Below are 15,177 nucleotides of genomic sequence, written 5' to 3' on the forward strand. Positions count from 1 at the left end.
ACAGCGTTTGCCATCAGCAATCACCAAAACAGAATCGCTGAAAGAAAAACAGACAAAATCTATGTTTATTAATAATACTGCTTGCAGTATGAGCCCGCTCAACAGGGTTGATCACAATTACACAAATATTGGGTAATTGGGTAATCCCTTATTACGTTACAGTCTTATTCTAAAATACACAAATTGATTGTCCACCTGTGGCAAATTTAATTGATTCAACGTGATTTGGAAAGGCACACCTGTCTATATAAGGTCCCACAGTTGACAGTGCATGTCAGAGCAAAAACCAAGCCATGAGGTCGAAGGTATTGTCCGTAGAGCTCCGAGACAAGATTGTGTCGAGGCACAGATCTGGGGAAGGGTACCAACACATTTCTGCAGAATTGAAGGTCCCCAAGAACACAGTGGCCTCCATCATTCTTAAATGGAAGAAGTTTGGAACCACCAAGACTCTTCCTAGAGCTTGCCACCCAGCCAAACTGAGCAATCGGGGGAGAAGGGCCTTGGTCAAGGAGGTGACCAAGAACCCGATGGTCACTCGGACAGAGCTCAAGAGTTCCTATTTGGAGATGGGAGGAACTTCCAGAAGGACAAAAATCTCTGAAGCACTCCACAAATCAGTCCATTATGGTAGAGTGGGTAGACGGAAGACACTCCTCAGTAAAAGGCACATGACAGCCCACTTGGAGTTTGCCAAAAGGCACCTAAAGGACTCAGACTATGAGAAACAAGATTTTCTGGTCTGATGAAACCAACAGTGAACTCTTTGACCTGAATGCCAAGCCTCGCGTTTGGAGGAAACCTGGCACCATCCCTACGGTGAAGCACGGTGGTGGCAGCATCATGCTGTGGGAAAGATTTTCAGTGGCAGTGACTGAGAGACGAGTCAGGATCGAGGGAAAGATGAACGGGGCGGCAGGGTAGCCTAGTGGTTAGAGCATTGGACTAGTAACCGAAAGGTTGCAAGTTCATATCCCCGAGCTGACAGGGTACAAATCTGTCGTTCTGCCCCTGAACAGGCAGTTAACCCACTGTTCCTAGGCCATCATTGAAAATAAGAATCTGTTCTTAACTGACTTGCCTAGTTAAATAAAGGTTAAAAAAATACAAAATACAAAAAACGGAGCAAAGTACAGAGAGATCCTTGATGAAAACCTCCAGAGTGCTCAGGACATCAGACTGGGACAAAGGTTCACCTTCCAACAGGACAACGACCCAAAGCACACAGCCAAGACAATGCAGGAGTGGCTTCAGGACAATTCTCTGAATGTCCTTGAGTGGCCCAGCCTGAGCCCGGACCTGATCGAATATCTCTGGAAAGACCTGAATATAGCTGTGCAGCAACACTCCCCATTCAACCTGACATGAGAAGATCAGCAGAGAAGAATGGGAGAAACGCCCCAAATACAAGTGTGCCAAGCTTATAGCGTCATACGCAAGAAGACTCGAGTCTATAATCGCTGCCAAAGGTGCTTCAACAAAGTACTGAGTAAAGCGTCTGAATACTTATGTAAATGTGATATTTTCGGTTTTTATTTGTAATACATTTGCTAAATTACAAATTTGTCATTATGGGGTATTGTGTGTAGATTGATGAGGGAGAAAAAAAAACAATTAAATACATTTTAGAATAAGGCAGTAACGTAACAAAATGTGGAAAAAGTCAAGGGGTCTGAATACTTACCGAGTGCACCGAGTATACTAGTGCATGTACATAGCTATCCTAGCCTTATTGTCTACCGCATCTCCTCATTTCCATCTGGTTGATCAGCACAATCATTCACTATACTGTAGCCGTTGAGGACGATAAGACTAACAATGAAGTTGTTAAAAGAAAATTAAAGTTTATTTTTTAAATTCCTTGCGCCAGATGCCGCTATCAGAAAAATGTCAAAGATGACTCCACCTGGTGGAAGAGCAAACCTGTCTTTCTAGACTCAGGAGCACACTAGCTGTTCAGCATGCACTGTGTGCACTGTAAACTGAGCACTCAACCCCCCCAAAAAAATACATCAAATCTTATTTTTATGGTAAACGGAAAAGTGACTATGGGGCAATATCTCAGAAGCATTTGAATAAAAGCATTAAAGCATATCCAAATATGAAAAAATACCAACTCTCTCACACTGTTCTTTTGTACAGTTTACATTTGGCAGTCAAAGCTGTGGCCAGGCATTTGTGGAGCTCCAAAGTGTTTATCTAAAGCAGACTGTGCCTAGATAAAACACATGAGCCTGAACATTGCCCAGTTACAGCATTAATTATCTGGTAAATGCCCTTGTTGAAAACACTAGTCAACATTAAACTCACTTTGAACTCGACGAGGGTCGAAAATCATACAAAATGGACTGTTCCCACACCACTCTCGTATTATTCTGATTCATTAGACTTCAATTAACATATCATCAATGACATGGTAAATCAATAGCGAGTGGTGACTAAAGACAGATATTTTCAGTTTCAAACTACTAAACATCATTAATCCCTCTCACCTGAAAAGGCCCAGGGAACTAAATGAGTTTACCCAATGCATAATATCCATTTAGTTAAATGTTCCATCACTTTAATGACGGAAAATGTGTATTGGAGGGAAAAAAGAAACAACAAAACTATGGTAGCAGCTGTGATGGTGCTTTTTATCCCTCTGTGCAATACAATGCACATCTTGTAATACCTAAATAGATAATTGTGTCAATTTAAAACTGCACGTGGCAGTAATATTAGTGTTTGGAGCGGTGGGGGTACAGTGAGCCCATGGTGTGGATAAACAACAGCATGCTGCTCTGCCCAGTTGGATTTGTAGAGCCCATCACACACTCCCACATTGAGATTTCAGGGAACAGAATAACTCTTGGTTGAGATGATTACCCACCCAGGTGTTTTATGTGCACACTCAGTGAGAACATGAATCAAAACGCAACAATTTCCTAAGACAAAAGAGAGTCGAGGAGCATCTTACAATGCTTGCTGCCAAAGTGTTGAAAAGATGGCTAGGTATTTTGTGTGAAGTGGTAAAACAGTTGAACAACAAAAGTGTTCATCAAGGGAGTTACAGTATTACAGTAACAGTCATATCCGCTGGAAAGACACAGAAAAACTGAGATGATTCAAAAGCATATGTTCCTACATTGTATGTTGTGCTGTACCAACAAATAAGAATTATCATCATCATCATCTACATGAACATAATTGTTGCCTCTGTGATGTAATAATAAATGCACTGTATTATTGTTGTCTCTGTGATGTAATAATAAATACACTGCATTATTGTTGTCTCTGTGATGTAATAATAAATGCACTGTATTATTGTTGTCTCTGTGATGTAATAATAAATACACTGCATTATTGTTGCCTCTGTGATGTAATAATAAATACACTGTATTATTGTTGCCTCTGTGATGTAATAATAAATACGCTGTATTATTGTTGTCTCTGTGATGTAATAATAAATACACTGTATTATTGTTGTCTCTGTGCTGTAATAATAAATTACACTGTATTATTGTTGTCTCTGTGATGTAATAATAAATACACTGTATTATTGTTGTCTCTGTGATGTAATATTAAATACACTGTATTATTGTTGTCTCTGTGATGTAATAATAAATACACTGTATTATTGTTGTCTCTGTGCTGTAATAATAAATACACTGTATTATTGTTGTCTCTGTGATGTAATAATAAACACACTGTATTTCATGATAAATGCAAAACATTCATCAGTATTGTGTTTTTAATTATTGGTTGGGACTATTTTAGAGGCCGCAGGATCGCATGTTCAAAAAAGGAATGAATACCACTCCACTGAAACGCACACAATCCCCAAAAAAGGCCCAACATCCACTCCAGGTGGCTCTTCAGCCCTTCTAATGGACAGACTCTCCACTCTCTTCACACCATTCTGACAGAAAAGAAGAGTTCATGAATATTTACCACAAAGTAAAGTTATTCCATTAATTACTCTGAGCATGCTTAAAACGATATCTGTGGCTACTTCTGTGGTAGGTCATTAATGAACTTTCACACGCCATTACCAATGTGAAATAATGCCCAACTCGATGGCTGTCTGTCAATAGACGTTTCCTCACTCACTGTCTTTAAGCCTATCAGCATGTTTCGATCACTTAGTGAGGCTAGCTGCATCATTCTACACAGATCTGTTCATTTATCATACCATGAACTAGACAGCAAATAAAATCAAAGTTTATTTGTCACGTGCGCAGAATACAACAGGTGTAGACCTTACAGTGAAATGCTTACTTACAAGCCCTAACCAACAGTGCAATTTTTAAGTAAAAAAATAGGTATTAGGTAAACGATAGATAAGTTAGAAAAAAAAATAGAAAAACTGTAAAATGGCAGTGAAAAACAGTAAAATGACAGTGAAAATAACAGTAGAGAGGCTGTATACAGGTGTTACCGGCACGGAGTCAAAGTGTCGGGCGAATTGTACATGTAAGTATAGTTAAAGTGACTATGGATAGATGATAAACAGAGAGGAGCAGCAGCATGAAAGAGGGGTTGGCGGAACACAATGCAAATAGTAATTCAGGAGTCTTATGGCTTGGGGTTAAAAGCTGTTGAGAAGCCTTTTGGTCCTAAACTTGGCGCTCCGGTACCGCTTATCATGCGGTAGCAGAGAGAACAGTCTATGACTAGGGTGGCTGGGGTCTTTAACAATTCTTAGGGCCTTCCTCTGACACCGCCTGGTGTAGAGGTCCTGGATGGCAGGCAGCTTAGCGCTAGTGATGTACTGGGCCGTACGCACTACCCTTTGTAGTGCTTTGCGGTCGGAGGCAGAGCACTTGCCGTACCAGGCAGTGATGCAACCATGCTCTCGATGTTGCAGCTGAAGAACCTTTTGAGGATCTGAGGACCCATGCCACATCTTGTCAGTCTCCTGAGGTGGAATAGGTTTTGTCGTGCCCTCTTCATGACTGTATTGGTGTGTTTGGACCATTCTAGTTTGTTGTTGATGTGGACAGCAAGGCACTTGAAGTTCTCAACCTGCTCCACTACAACCCCGTCGATGAAAATGGGGGTGTGCTCGGTCCTCCTTTTCCTGAAGTCCACAATCATCTCCTTTATCTTGATTATGTTGAGGGATATGTTGTTATTTTGGCACCACCAGATCAGGTCTCTGACCTTGAGGCTAACTCGTTGTTGTATGTGAAAACAAAAAATAGCATTGGTTTGTTTGAACATTCCTCCTGTAAATGGATGGTGGTCTTGTTTGAACATTCCTCCTGGAAATGGGTGGTGGTCTTGTTTGAACACTCCTCCTAAAATGGGTGGTGGTCTTGTTTGAACATTCCTCCTGGAAATGGGTGGTGGTCTTGTTTGAACACTCCTCCTAAAATGGGTGGTGGTCTTGTTTGAACATTCCTCCTGTAAATGGGTGGTGGTCTTGTTTGAACATTCCTCCCGGAAATGGGTGGTGGTCTTGTTTGAACATTCCTCCTGGAAATGGGTGGTGGTCTTGTTTGAACATTCCTCCTGGAAATGGGTGGTGGTCTTGTTTGAACATTCCTCCCGGAAATGGGTGGTGGTCTTGTTTGAACATTCCTCCTGTAAATGGGTGGTGGTCTTGTTTGAACATTCCTCCTAAAATGGGTGGTGGTCTTGTTTGAACATTCCTCCCGGAAATGGGTGGTGGTCTTGTTTGAACATTCCTCCTGGAAATGGGTGGTGGTCTTGTTTGAACATTCCTCCTAAAATGGGTGGTGGTCTTGTTTGAACATTCCTCCCGGAAATGGGTGGTGGTCTTGTTTGAACATTCCTCCTGGAAATGGGTGGTGGTCCTGTTTGAACATTCCTCCTAAAAATGGAAGGTGGTCTTGTTTGAACATTGCTCCCGGAAATGGGTGGTGGTCTTGTTTGAACATTCCCCCTGGAAATGGGTGGTGGTCTTGTTTGAACATTCCTCCTGGAAATGGGTGGTGGTCTTGTTTGAACATTCCTCCTAAAATGGGTGGTGGTCTTGTTTGAACATTCCTCCCGGAAATGGGTGGTGGTCTTGTTTGGAAATGGGTGGTGGTCTTGTTTGAACATTCCTCCTGGAAATGGGTGGTGGTCTTGTTTGAACATTCCTCCTAAAATGGGTGGTGGTCTTGTTTGAACATTCCTCCCGGAAATGGGTGGTGGTCTTGTGGATCAATATAAAGAATGTATTAAAAATAATAATAATAAGAGGGAGTCCAACAGGATAGGCAGAGTCAGTGATATCTATATTCAGGACATTAGTGTTTGTTTTTAGGGTGTGTGTGTCGAAGATTTCCCAAGTCACTGTCCGTGCTCTGAAACACAGGAAAATCTAAGGCATGACTCATTTTCAAACAAATGCAGCTGTTTATATGTGATTCACTAAAGGACTGACTGAACAGTATTTTTTCCTTCATTTCTTTCAAGCTTTATTAAGGCAGACTGATTCAATGAAAACATAACTACGTCTCATAAAAACCGCTTCAAAATATCAAGTGTATTTTCTCTTTCATGGTGGCATTATATTGCACACCCACATAGTCTGTAAACAACAGCACTCAAACAGCACGCAAACAGGCTCAAAACCCACCAATTAAACCCAACTTCGCATTTGGAGTTTTTTTTTTTGCCTGTAAGCTGAAAAGGCAACAGTGCAGCCTGCTGAATGTCTGCCTGTCTGATCCCAGAGATTCTTTGGACCTGCCCTCATGTATTACTGAGCTAAGAACAAAGTACACAGAGAGAGCTTTCCGCCTTAATACCAAGGAAGTGGAATTTCACTCCTAACCCTAAACAAACAAGGCAGCACATTTCTTTACACTATTTAAATGTTAACAGAGCTCTTTGAATAGAGCATTCCCTTCCTCTGTATACCCAAATTACTTCACTCTGGCTATACACAGATTCTAATCAACTGATCCATGAAGCAAACATCAGAAAAATAACTTAATTTGGTTTCTCCTACAGTTGAGAACTAATAGCTGGGACAGAGGGAGGCAGAGAGAGAGATAGAGAGGAGGGAGGGAGAGAACCCTACACACATGGAGAGCACAAAAGGGCTAACCGACAGACAGATTATGCAATGCTATTTTTATGGCCAATTCCTTTCCACCCTGTCAAACAGGAGGACTGTCAATTCTCTCCTGTGATATCACGTTTCCACTCTCTCAAGTCTCTGTGTCCTGCTCCTCCAATCGTCCACCTCAGATCCTGTGTGCTATTAATATCAATAACCCACAGATTCCATTTCCCCGGACAAAGACGGAGGGAAAGAAGGAGAGAGGAACTGATACCCTCACCCATCACAGCAGCACATTCACTCCTTTGCTATCACTCCGTTCTAAACTAGAGAACAGGAGCAGCTCAGCTCGCACACTCAGTTTAGTTTGGTTCACACGATGCAAGCCTCTTCTATGAGATCACCAGAGGACTGCTGGCCAGGCAGCCCTTAGTCTGTCAGAAGCCTTCAATCCAAACCCTGGACCTCTAGAATAACTTCAGCTCTTCAGAGGAACGCATCTTTCTACCCACGGCACAGTTCTTTGCATCCCTTACAGAACAAACCCACAATACAGACACATGCAACATGAACCCATACAAGGCCAGGGAAGAGAAGGAGAAAAAGTACAATTAAAATCTTTACTGACTTACCCATGAACCGTGAGCCTGAGTTTCATTACATTACTGAAACATGAATGTAGATTCCCCAAGGTTTAACAAGACTTCTACAATCCACTTCTCAAACAGAAGAAAAGCCTGTCAGTGCTAGTAGCAGTAAAAGCAGTAGTTGTAGTGTGAGAGAGCTGAAGAGATCCCTGACTGCAGTGTTCAGAGGAACTGGAGGTATGTGGTCTAAACACAACAAAAGCCAGAGCCTTGCTCTAGATTAAATATGCAGGAAGAGGTCCCTTTGCATAAACACAAACACTCAGCAAATGAAGGACTGGCACAGACCAGGCAGAGCAGAGCAGGCGCCTGCTGAGAGCCATACCTGTCCTCTGCCCGTTTAATTAGACAAGAGCAAGCAGAACAAATGAACAAACACCAGAACGGTCACACAACCAGTCCAGAACAAAAAAGCTACTGAGTTTGTCCTCAGCAGAGTGCTCAAAGTTGGTAAAGACACATGCCAACTTCAAACACATGACTTTTGTTGTAGGACTTTTAAAATACAACTTGTTTCTATCAGTTGTTTTTAATACATAAATATCAAATACCTCATCTTCAACTTTTAAAATATAAATTTCAGCTACTCGCTTAACTTGTGTAAGCAAATGTGACATACTATATCACACATAGGACATTGTAAAGGATAGATCCATTACCTAAAACGGTATAGTGTAATTCAAATAAAAAAATGTCATTAAAGTAGGTCATGTTTGGGCATGAATATTCCTTTCAATATCCAGTAAAAGTATCCTACTGCTACTACTTATCATGCCTTCAGTCATCCCCCTCTCTGCTCCCTGCTGCACTCCTATGGACACCCCCTAATGGATGAATAGAAAATAAAGGCTGAGTCTCTAAAGCCAGGGAAAAAACGGATACGATTTAGAACAGCCACAATTGTCCAGCTCTTACAGTCTACAGACCCTTTCTCATTTTTGCTCCCTCTCTCTCTCTCTCCTTCCCTCTCCCTCTATCGCTCTCTCTCTCCCTCCCTTTAACTATCTGTCTCTTTATCCCCAACTCTCGGGATATGAATTCAGAAACTCATAACGGTGCAAGACTCCTGGAGTGTCTGCCTGAATCTGCCAGGCTTCATGACTAAAACTTCAAGTGAACCAAAGAGAAAGGGAGACGATGCCCAAAGAAAATCTTGAGCCCAGCTTTAGATGCTGAGTGATATACTGATGCCCACTCAAAGATTTCATTGCATGTGCCCCTCTCTAAATTAGAAGGGGGAGAAGTAGAAATGGAGGAAGAGGGGTGCAGACACCAGGCTAGGGAGGGAGTAAGGGGGAGAGGGGGGGGCAGGGAGAGGAGGGCCAGAGAGAAGGAGAGAGAGAAGGAGAGAGCCGCAGAGAGCAGAAATGAGACCTCTGGAAAATAAACAGGGTATAGAGTTTCAAAGGCAGGGGGACACAGGCATTCCATTGTTCAAGCCAATTATCAGTGGAAAACAATAACAACAGATGGATCAAGAGCGGCCAACTTATGCTGGAGCACCCCGGCGCTGGAGAACAGATGATGAAATGTGAGAGTGGTGTCGGGGGAGGAGGGACTGCCCTGCCGCCGAGTCGCCCAGCTCAGCTCCACACACCAGATGTGAACTTCTACAAGGACAGTTAAATATGTGCTCTGTGGTCGCCACTTGTGCTACATGGCTCAGACATACCAAACAGTGGCTAGTCCACACTTCACTTCCATTCATTTCAAAAGAGATGTCTCCTTGGGCTGTTAGAAGAGAAATTATACATGTGGCACCTGTGTTTCTTCAGAAGTAAATTCAAACCTGTGCATTTGATTTATATTTAATGCATACAGATGTAAAATCTTAATTTGATTAATATTTTGTTGCTGAGAAAGAATTTTCCTGCACCGCAGGAAATGCAGATGAGCTTCGTGATTTACATAAATTCACTGAAAACCCACACTAACACATATTAACAGTATGGCACTTTTCATTAGGGACTTTTTTGTTCAGATAGCTACAGATCAAGCAACATTGTGGACTAAACGTTCAAATCCTGTTGCTGTGACAATATAGGTCATTTTTGGCTACTTTCAGGTAGACCTTGTTAGATGGGCATTAGGGACCAGTGGGTGAGGTATTTTGCCCTGGTATATTTTACACTGTGTCCATTCAGCACACATCCCAGAAGACATTGTGATGTTTTCATTTGATGTTGTTTTCCCCTTTACCTGCATGCACCTATAATGGTCAGATTCTACCAGACACCAGCATTGGTGAGTGAGAGAGAGACCTCATTGTTTCTGGCTTCAGCGAGAAATCCCTCATATCAGTCCTAGACTGACAGGCGAGGGGAAGGGGGTGGGGGGACTCCAACCTTAAAACAAAACCAATTCTCAATGTGGCTCGTCAAGGGTGGGACATGTCTGCAGATAGTAGCACAAATGATCTGCCCTTCCTTTTAGAAGAAGAGAGGTTTTTGTTTCATTAACTTAAGACTAAAGCGTAATTATCTCCCTATAGACCTTAATCACCAGCAAAGGGATCAGAAAGCCGTTTCCAGTTCGGTCACTCATGGGGTTTTTTCTACTCCCGTTTCCTTTAGATGATAGAACAGGAAGCCGTTTCCAGTTCGGTCACTCATGGGGTTTTTTCTACTCCCGTTTCCTTTAGATGATAGGACAGGAAGCCGTTTCCAGTTCGGTACCTCATGGGGTTTTTCTACTCCCGTTTCCTTTAGATGATAGAACAGGAAGCCGTTTCCAGTTCGGTCACTCATGGGGTTTTTTCTACTCCCGTTTCCTTTAGATGATAGAACAGGAAGCCGTTTCCAGTTCGGTCACTCATGGGTTTTTCTACTCCCGTTTCCTTTAGATGATAGAACAGGAAGCCGTTTCCAGTTCGGTCACTCATGGGGTTTTTTCTACTCCCGTTTCCTTTAGATGATAGAACAGGAAGCCGTTTCCAGTTCGGTCACTCATGGGGTTTTTTCTACTCCCGTTTCCTTTAGATGATAGGACAGGAAGCCGTTTCCAGTTCGGTACCTCATGGGGTTTTTCTACTCCCGTTTCCTTTAGATGATAGAACAGGAAGCCGTTTCCAGTTCGGTCACTCATGGGGTTTTTCTACTCCCGTTTCCTTTAGATGATAGAACAGGAAGCCGTTTCCAGTTCGGTCACTCATGGGGTTTTTTCTACTCCCGTTTCCTTTAGATGATAGAACAGGAAGCCGTTTCCAGTTCGGTCACTCATGGGGTTTTTCTACTCCCGTTTCCTTTAGATGATAGAACAGGAAGCCGTTTCCAGTTCGGTCACTCATGGGGTTTTTCTACTCCCGTTTCCTTTAGATGATAGAACAGGAAGCCGTTTCCAGTTCGGTGACTCATGGGTTTTTTTATACTCCCGTTTCCTTTAGATGAGAGTATCAAATAACGGCAACCGATCGTATTGCAAGAGCAAAATCCCCCTTTCAAATATCTCTGTTGTGGAGCATGAAAGACAAAATTGTTATCTGGTTAAAATGTTCAACTTTGCTGTAAAATGGGTTCACTTGGTTCAATATTATATCTCTGGCCTGTCTTTATCTGGTCTGTCTGTCTGTTCACAGAGCTAGATGTTAGGGGGCAGAGGAAGAGGGGCCCGGGGGGATGAGCCTACTGTCTTCTGTCTCTTCAGAGGGGTAGATCACTGGAGAGTGAATGTAATTATCCATGTTTGAAATAAAATCAGGTTGAGCACAAACAGACCGGTTTATAATCGTATATAATATTTTAAACGACTTAACAGTGCTTGAAGGTGCTTGTAATACTATCCCCCAAATGGAGGATACCTCAAGGATTTCACAGAAGGACAAAATATAGAAACTTTGCCTAGATTTAATTAGCTTATAAAAAATTATTGCCATTAGCAAATCTCATCGAAGGGGTTGAGGCGTTTGCCTGAAAAACATCTTCTTTTTTGGGACGGAGTGAAGACAAAGGTTTTTTTAGACAGAAAGTGGAGGGCAAGCATCCGTTTTGTGCACTGACACCGAGGTCGAGTTAATTAGACTATTGTCATTTTAATCAGGACAGCTCGGCGGCCATCCATTTCTGAATGAGCCGGTGGACTTTAAACGGCTGGGGGATGTCTGTGTGTGCATGTATGCATGGGGCCCGAGGTCTCACACAACACAGCACACAGCACAGTGCCATGGGTTATGGAGTACAGTTCTGCTGGTTCTCTCACAGGCTTAGAACATTAATGAGCCGGAGACACACCAAGGAAACACAGACACCCGAAGTATCACCAGAGGAAACTACACACCTTTGCTCTGCTCATGTCTCAGATCATTTGAAAATAATTTAAATATCAAATATTTGAAATAATTTACTTCTCCCTGGCTATCAGATTTTGAATAATGAGTCTATCGTGTCATCTTTGTTATGCTCTCAACTGACATTAACATTTAAAACATCATTAATGTAAACACATTTTAAGGTGCTTATCACTATGGTTACAGAAATAGATTTTTTTTCTTCTGATTTCCACATTTTATTTATACAATGGGGCAATTGTAAGAACACACTAAAGACATAAAAAAATGTAATCTTTGTTGAAAACTTGTTATCAAAAAGAAGAAAGAAATAGATAAATCAAAACAGATAGATTAAAAAAAGAGTAGATTAAACTCTCCTGAAGCCATTGGTTCAACTATATTCACTGCAAATACTTTATAACTTTTAAAAAATCTTTAAAAAAACAACAACAGCACTGTTCAACCAAATACTCTCAGTTGAACTAGTTGGGAGTCTCAGACAAGCAGGGGTAGCAGGGGTTAAAAGAACAGTGAACAATGCATCTCATTGGGGCTCTACCTGCCAATCAGAGAGTTGAAAGTAGGCCCTAAACAGGGCTCCAAGTATCTCTGCAATGTTCCTCTCCTGCCCTCTGACTGATCTGGAGTCTGCTGCAGACAGTTGAGATGTGACAGATCACATGCAGACGAAGCTCAACAAGTCCCCCCACCTGTCATTACCTGAGGCCCTGAGCTGCACCCACCCATGACACTGGTCAGACAGGAAGCACACAGACAGCCAACTAAACATAGTTATTCCCTATGAACTGACCCTAGAGGGAGATCTAGAGAAATCCCCATGAGGTCAGTCAGTCCCCCCTGCAAACTTGACTTTGACAAACTAAAAAAACTCTTCTGTGTCTGTTTATGATTATGTTAATAGGTCTCTAACTTCATCGTTTTTAACATCGATCATTAATATTTTAGAGAATGTTAAAATTAATTTGATCATATATTAACTTCATTCAATAATTTAACACATACAAATTAATAATTCTATAAAAATAATGATCAAAAAATGTTGAAGAGGAAACCAAAGAGAGACATCCAATAGCTTAATGTGGAGATATTTAACTGGAAAGGTTCACACTACTAAAAAGCCTTTGGGTAGTTTACAGAGTGTGAATGGCTATCAAAGTCCAGTCTAACTTGCTTTTCTTAATGACTATGTGACGTTGCTACAGAAGAAGTTTACCCTGAAAACACTCTACCATCCACAAAAACAAACAAAAAATCGCCTAATTACTGTACCTGGGAGAAAATGTCCCAATTTAAACCGCTACTTGAAATTTGTAATCCAAACATGTCTGCTGGAGGGATTGACCACAGCAATTGAAAACAACAGGTTGTTCTGTTCACTGAGGTGAACATGTAGAGATAAAGGAAAAGACACAAGCTGTAAAGCCGTGCTCCGGTACCAGCTCTCTGTTCCCAAAGTTCTTTCGTGAGAGATTTACAGGGATTAGATGAAGAAATGAAGGCCTAATCTTTATTTGACAGGCTAGCCAATCTCTGGCTGACTGGTCACTCTTCACTGTGTAGACCAGGCCTCTTTCAGCTCTCAGCTCTCAGGTCTAGCACCAGCAATAAAGCGTCTTCACAGAGTTCCACACACCTCAGTCCTGTTTAAAACCACATTTAGGCTGATCATACAAATGTATGACAGTATGAGCTCTCAATCCCATTATCATACAGTATCATTCAATGTCATTTTGGGGTGAGCAATGTGCACAAGCCTAATGCAACAGATAAAAGAATAGCAACTCTCCAAATGGTACTCCATATATGGTCGCAGTCATAACGGTGTACTATGGTTAACATCCTGGTGGTTATTTTTGTAATTTTTTAAATCTAATTACATGCGTGTCTGCAGTACCTGATTGGAAATATAGAACCAATTTCCATGTGCTGTTTAATGACAGATGGAAAGAGATATTTCATGGAGATGTATAGTTAAGAGCGATAACCAATTAATCAAAGTGCCGGACAATGACACTGGCTAAATTTAAACACAAGAGAAAAAGTGTCAGACGGCAGCCCCTTCCCTTAAATTATTCATTACTGCCTGTTATTACGTAGCATATAGAATTTTAAATCGCTGATTCTACTTAATTACAGTTTGCGTTTATACTTGCTACAGATGTCACAGCTTGCAGTGGCAATCTTTCACAATGTTTAACCCTGTCAAATAGTGGAGGGGTCCTACCCCCCCTCCGCATCCACCCCTCCCACTCCGTCTGTCTTCCCAATGCCTGACCTACAGGCACATTCCCACGCTAACAGAGGAGAGGAGGTGGAGGAGGAGGAGAGAAGGGCTGCTTGTTGGGTGTAACATATATTTCTAAGAAAAAGGCAGATTGAGTGGTGTATTCAAACAAACATCTACAGTTGGGACACAATAGCATCTATTATGCTGGAACTCAAAGATGAATGATGATGCTCCGTCCAAAAAATGTCTCTCACTGTGGAATAGCCAGGCATTCAAGGATATTGGATATTGGATCCTTTGGATAAATAGGAACAATGTGAAAGGTTTCCAAAGTTGGCATTTCAGGCATTGAATTATGTCATGAGAGAATGCTGAATTACAGTACACATTTTTGCTATTAAAAACAAGTACATCATGTACTGTGTCAGTACAGTACATCATGTATTGTGTCAGTACAGTACATCATGTATTGTGTCAGTACAGTACATCATGTATTGTGTCAGTACAGTACATCATGTATTGTGTCAGTACAGTACATCATGTATTGTGTCAGTACAGTACATCATGTATTGTGTCAGTACAGTACATCATGTATTGTGTCAGTACAGTACATCATGTATTGTGTCAGTACAGTACATCGTGTATTGTGTCAGTACAGTACATCATGTATTGTGTCAGTACAGTACATCATGTATTGTACAGTACATCATGTATTGTGTCAGTACAGTACATCATGTATTGTGTCAGTACAGTACATCGTGTATTGTGTCAGTACAGTACATCATGTATTGTGTCAGTACAGTACATCGTGTATTGTGTCAGTACAGTACATCATGTATTGTGTCAGTACAGTACATCATGTATTGTGTCAGTACAGTACATCATGTATTGTGTCAGTACAGTACATCATGTATTGTGTCAGTACAGTACATCATGTATTGTGTCAGTACAGTACATCATGTATTGTGTCAGTACAGTACATGCACATCAACACTGTACTTCCATTTGCCTACAACAA

General features: G+C 41.5%; 1 protein-coding gene across 1 annotated transcript in view; it reads right to left on the reverse strand.

Moving 5' to 3' along the window:
• LOC115143402 (forkhead box protein P1-B-like) overlaps positions 1-7,850 on the reverse strand; it is a 162,049-nt gene extending 154,199 nt beyond the window's left edge. The window contains 1 exon segment of the mRNA XM_029683798.2: positions 7,633-7,850. The gene's annotated coding sequence lies outside the window, so the exon portion shown is untranslated.
• Positions 7,851-15,177: the final 7,327 nt, after the last annotated feature.

Source organism: Oncorhynchus nerka, linkage group LG15 (genome assembly GCF_034236695.1).
Source record: "Oncorhynchus nerka isolate Pitt River linkage group LG15, Oner_Uvic_2.0, whole genome shotgun sequence".
Lineage (NCBI taxonomy): Eukaryota > Metazoa > Chordata > Actinopteri > Salmoniformes > Salmonidae > Oncorhynchus > Oncorhynchus nerka.